Source organism: Podarcis liolepis, assembly GCF_965112155.1.
Source record: "Podarcis liolepis genome assembly, chromosome: 7".
Classification (NCBI taxonomy): Eukaryota; Metazoa; Chordata; class Lepidosauria; order Squamata; family Lacertidae; genus Podarcis; species Podarcis liolepis.
This window is the reverse complement of record NC_139561.1, coordinates 38,138,384-38,144,394: the sequence shown is the minus strand read 5'-3', so window position 1 is coordinate 38,144,394 and position 6,011 is coordinate 38,138,384. Positions and strand designations below refer to the sequence as shown.

Sequence of the window (6,011 nt, the reverse complement as noted above, 5' to 3'; positions counted from 1 at the left end):
GGGTGCTGCTGAGCCCAGTGGCATTTTGCTGGAGGGCTTCAGCCAAGAAGAACTCCAGGTCCAGCTAGCTTCTGTCCTGGCTGGCCTGCAGAGCTGGAAGAAAGAGGTCCGCAGCAAGGCTCTTCAGAAGTTTTCAGGCCTCCTGTTGGAAGCAAATATACACCCTTCTGTAGAGCTTCAGAATCCATCCTGGGCAAGATGGTGGCAGTCCTGGGTCTCTGTGTGCTAGATCCAGATGCCGGCTGTGACCGTGAGGCAGCAGAGACACTCTGCAACTCCTGCCTGTCATGCGGCGCAAGGAAGCCATGCTGAAGGAAACAACCTGGGGCTGGGAGGCAATCCTTAGGGCTCGGTGGATCCTCAACCCAACTGAAGGACCTTCCCCAGAGTTATTACTGCATAACAGCTATGCTCTTCCCATGGTCTTTGATGCCTACCTGCCTCCAGAGCAGCTCCTGGAGGCAGTGTGTTACCTGGCCAGGGACCTTGCGGTCAAGGGCATTTCACTGAAAATCCATGCCCTGCTCCACCAATTTTTGGACGAATTCAGTGGGAAAGCTGTGCAGGTCAAGCTGTTGCTGGAGGCCTTTCTCCAAAATGCCAAGGGGCCCTCCATGGAGCAGTGGAAAGTGCCACTCTTTGCCTTTTCTGTGTTGGCAAAGCAGTGCCCGGAGAGCGTGGTGGGATACCTGCTCTAGTTCCCTTTGAGTGACAGTGGCAAGATCTGGAAGGTGGTCCTTAGCTCTGTGGATCGCCCTCACTTGATCCATCTGCTGATCCGACAAAGGGCCACCTTCAAGGAGTCCACCACCACACTATCAATGGCTATTTAGCCAGGATGAGTATGCTGTGCCTCCAGTAAATGCTGCTGAATACCTGTTGCTGGAAACCACAGGAGGGGAGAGTGTTTGGATCCTGCTAGAGGGTTTCCCACAGGCACTTGGTTGGCCACTGTGAGAACAAGATGCTGGTTTGGTGGACCATTGGCCTGATCCAGCAGGCCCTTCTTATGTTCTTACATTCCAGGAGGGTGTTGAGCAGGTCTGATGATGTGGGAATTAGACTCTAGTTTCCATTTGCTAGGGAATGCGGAAGATAGCCCTGGGTCATTTTACCCTTTAATTAGTTCTCTTTTCCCCTCCTATAAAAACTATGCAAGACACGCTCTTTGAAAGTTTAAAGAACCAATAACTTGTACTTGCAGATGCAGATTAAAAACACAAAGCAGGTGGATGTTTCTTAAATATGTCTTACATAGGTTAAACTGTTACAGACTAACTCTCTCTGAGGCAGACAGTGTACCTGCTGCTCTAACTCTTAAGACTGTTCTGCTAACTGCCATAACTGTACCAACTGCCACAACTGCCTCAGATATATGACATCGCAGAGTTCTATAGTTCTTGCAATTGACTCTTTACTTATGCATTTTGAATACTAGCATCCTACAGCTGAAGAATGAGGAGGGATGGCTGAGAGTGCCAAGGGCCAAATGGATAGGACTTGAGGCCCATTGCTCTGCGAGGCCACAACCGTGTATTAAAGTCTGTATTTGTTCACCGGTGAGTTTTTTAGACCTGGTTGCTGTTAGCATTTCAACTGGAGCCTGCCAAGGATCTGGCAGCTCCTCACTTGAAGCCTGGCCTGAGTTTCCTTACCACCTGGCCAATCTAACCCTGCTCAGTCATGTGGAGTGGCAGTGCACAGGGCGGAGCGGAGCCTTCCAGTTTACATCTTGTTTAGTCTGTTCCTTCAGCTCTGCCGCTTAGCCTTCCTTGATGGATGCCTCATTCCCAGCAGACTCCACTGTGCCTAATTGGAAGACCTCGCAACAGGCACGCAACAGAGAAAGAAATTGACAAGGCAGCCGAGCATCAGAGTAATGAGCCTATGGGACTGTGGGCCGCTGAGCCAGCTCATGAGAAGGCGGGATAAGGAATGAGTGCGAGCGAGTTTTAGAAAATTATAACAGAGATTTTGAAAAATCACATCCCTATCTCAAAGCCATATACCAAAGGACTGTATATTTTAAAAAATCAAATCAATTACACATGGTTGTTGGTGTCTTTAAAAAAAACCATATAAAAACAATTGTATATACAGTATAAAACAATTTAAAATTCACACAATTGTGATATATGTTTTAAAAACCTCCACTTCAAAAGCTTGTTGAAAGAGTAAAGTCACTGAATTAGTGCTGGAAAGACAATAGTTTGTAGGTTCATTTGACTTATTTTATGAGTAAAGTGATGTAGTAGTAGTAGTTGTAATGTCTGATCAAAGGGTTGATGCCTACATGATGTGGAATGGACCTCATAAAGAGACAATATCTGCAGGATGCTCTCTTCTGCAGAAGTTTGAGTGTGCAAGGGATGAGAATATCTTTTAGGTATCCTTGTCCCAAGCTGTGTAGTCCTTTGCATGCCAGTACCACCTGCTTGAACCTAGCCCAGTGACATAGCCGCCTGTGAATAACAACCCTGTGTTTACTAAATGTATTTTGACCACATGAAAAATAACAATAGGCAGATTAGCTGCTTCAAAGTGGATCCAGATTTCAGTGTTTCAGGCTTCTTTATACCACGGCTTCTGCTTATATAATCTTTAATTAAAGAAAATAGCATAAGAAAACCCTCAAACTACCAGACTGTGGGTCAGAATGAAACAATTCCTGATTAGGATTGTTTCATGGTGAAACATCCACCAAGAGCCCCACCTGGTACCCATAACTGTCAACGTTTCCCCCTTTTTAAGGGAAATTCCCTTATTCTGAATAGGATTCCTCACAAGAAAAGGGAAAAGTTGACAGCTATGCTGGTACCATCCAGATGTTTTAGACTCCAGCTCCCATCAGTCCCATCCAACATGGCCAATGGCCAGGGCTGGTGGGAGTTATAAACCAGCCACATCTGCAAAAGGCTGTTCCAAGGCAGCCAAACGTAAGAGTCAATGTAGCCTGTGCTAAGTTCCTTGTGGATAAATAAATGCAATCTATAGTACTAAACATTCGAAACAACAAACCTCCACTTTGGTTTTACTTTAAAGAAACAACATTCTCATTGGTTTGTCCCTCAATCAACATTTCCAAAGCAGAAAGAGTTTTTGAACATAATCCACTCCGGAAGACCGTTCGACTTCTGAAACGTTCGAAAGCCAAGGCACAAAGGGAGGTCAGCAAATTTACAGAGAAAATTGAGAAAAATACAGTGGTACCTCAGCGGTAAGCCTTTTAACTTCCAAGACGCATTCAAAAATGGAAGCATTTACTTCTGGGTTTTCGGCGTTTGAGTTCCAAAATGTTCGCCAACGGAGGTGTTCGCAACCCGAGGTACCACTGCATATTTATAACCTGAGTTGGGTGCAACTCAGTTTCTTGAGAGGGGCTTGCATGGAGGAGAGGACTGTTGATGGTTACTAGCCATCATGGCTAGGCTCTGCCTCCATAGTCAGAGGCAGGGATGATTTTTAATGCCTCAGAATACCAGTTGCTGGGAACCACAGGTGAGGAGAGAACTGCCACCCTCGGGTCCTGCTTGCAAACTTCTCATAGGTATCTGGTTGGCCACTGCAAGAACAGCACTCTGGGCTAGATGAGTCTTTGGCTGGATCACGCAAAATCTCCGTATGTTCTTATTGGCATAGATATTGAAAATCTAGCAAGCAGGTTTGTTATCACTCCTCTTCTTTTTTTAAAAAAGCAACAACCAACATATATCAAGCTGAGCTGAAAACCTCAATTATGATAGGAAATTTTGCAATGATACGGTTCAGACATTTACTGACCTCCTGGCCCCTGAGCTGCTGTAAGGTCCTGTCTGAGATGTTTCTTGTTGATTGATGCATTTCCACACAAAAGCTGAGGTTACAGGGAGGGCAATGGAAAGAGGCCTCCACACACAACCTTCTACTCCACCCCTTGCACTAAAAACAGATGGCATTTGGTTGCAGCTTTCTAGCTGCAGCCTCCTTTCTAATTCGTCACCTTGATGTGCCAAAGCATTTCCCTGACTGCCCTTCCCTCTCTTCCTTTAAATTCCTCCTTGAGTCCCATTTTTATTTTAGAGAAGTCTTTCCTGGCCCCATCTTCCATTCCTCTCCTTTCCAGGTTCTCCAAACACAGTGTAAATCTACACTCCAATCTACACTCCAAACATCTGTGCAAATCTACTCCAGAAGCCATATTAAATGGGAGTGTGAGCTAAGTGTGTACGAGATTGCAGTCTAACTTGCTCTCATCTTCAACTTTCTACTGCTAATATTCCCTCAGTTTTGGACTCAGCTGCTTTGTATTTGCTAGTGACTGTTAAACATTAAATGCTGCATTAGCCTATAGAAGCATTAACATAAACCCATTTTCTACTTTCCAGAAAGGAAATAATATCCCTTTGTCCACAGTTTTAAATGTGGAAGCGGGGGTTGGGTGGCAGCTATTGGTTTGGTTTGTTCTGTTATTTTTATTACATATTTTGTGTTTTTTATCTCGTATTTTTATGCTGTGAACCATCCTAAGGTCTTTGGATGAAGGTGTACAAAAAAAAAAAATGCAGGTCTAAGCATGGAGATCAAGTGATGGAGGTCTGCTGCACCTGTTGTACTTCTGGCTGCCAGGCATACTGGAGCTCTGCTGCACAGGAGCGAAAGAAATGTTTGTTCAGTATGCATGCTAAAGTGAACTGGTCTTATTTGCCAGTCCTGGGTTTATACATTAATTGAAATGCACCTCTCAATGGATTGCACACACCTCCAAACTCTGCAATATAGTTTCAGGGTGTTGTGTTTTTTATGTATTGAAAAGCACTTCCGGTATTTGAAAATGCCAAGTATTTGAGGCAAATAATGCATGAAAAATCAAAACTAAATGGATACAATTTAAACGTACATTTTTCATGTTTGTTTTTTTAAAATAGGAACAGAACAGTCCTGTGATTGAGCACATGAGAAACTGACATGGAAATGGGCTGATCCGCCAATTACCGTACTGCTGCTGGGACGTAGGGGGTTGGAGTGGAAAATCTACCACCACCCAATTACATACAAAAAAGAAAAACATAATATTTGCTGTCATTAACAGCATTGCTGGAATGTCCTTGGCTTTTTAATTATTCCAAAGGCAAGCAGTTCTGCACATTTGCTCCCTCCTCTGTTTTCCAACCACAACCATGAAAGGTTTGCTTCCTAAATTATGCATACTGTGGGTGCAGTCAGGAGCGATTAAGGGCACTGGGCAATCTCCCCCACCCCCTTCCTGTCTTTTTTTTTTTAAAAAAAAAGGAGGGGGAAGCTTTCCTGGGGAATCAATGCTTGCTAATCTTTAGAAAATTACTCTAACAAGCTCCAGGCCTGAACAGCTGGAGTCTAGCTCACTGGCCTCTGAAAGCACGCACAGGCCATTAGTAGAACAGGACTTTAATGAACCAAAAAATCTGTCCCAAGCCATGGCTTTCAGGCTTCTGCATCTGACATTCTGATTAAATGTCAAGCAGCCAAAGAGGAAAAGATAAGCAATGCTCTGGGCTCAGGCAAGAGGCAGTGCAGCAGACTTCAGAAATCAACAGGTGCCAGACTATCTCTAACCCCAACAGCCAACAGTCAACAAGGGAGGCATGGGGGACACCAGAATTTCTTTCTGGGATAGAGACCCTCCAGGCTGTGGGTCCATGGGACATTTCCACCTACCCTCAGCCTTCCCTCCTCACACGAGTGGTTTCTTGCACATTAGATTCAGATACAGATACAGATACAGATACAGATACAGATACAGATACAGATACAGCTACAGATACAGATTAGATATAGATATAGATATAGATATAGATATAGATACAGATACAGATACAGATACAGATACAGATACAGATACAGATACAGATACAGATATAGATATTACATTTATATTCTACCTTTTCTCCAAGGAGCGCAAGGTGGTGTATGTGATTCTCCCCCACCTTTTCCCTCACAACAACCCTGTGAGGTAGGTTAAGCAATGATTCTTTGACATCAACTTCGTTGGACTG

At 44.2% G+C, this 6,011-nt stretch overlaps 1 long non-coding RNA gene across 3 annotated transcripts; it reads left to right on the top strand.

The window, feature by feature from the left end:
- Positions 1–1,326: 1,326 nt before the first annotated feature.
- Positions 1,327–5,079, top strand: LOC310711675. Of its 3 annotated transcripts, XR_014528567.1 has the most exons (3): positions 1,347–1,559; positions 3,548–3,661; positions 4,905–5,079. It is a non-coding gene; the product is annotated as an uncharacterized lncRNA (long non-coding RNA). The 3 variants fall into 3 exon arrangements; XR_014528566.1 differs by lacking the exon at positions 3,548–3,661 and having other exon boundaries at positions 1,327–1,945; XR_014528568.1 differs by lacking the exon at positions 1,347–1,559 and having other exon boundaries at positions 3,102–3,661.
- The last annotated feature ends 932 nt before the right edge of the window (positions 5,080–6,011 follow it).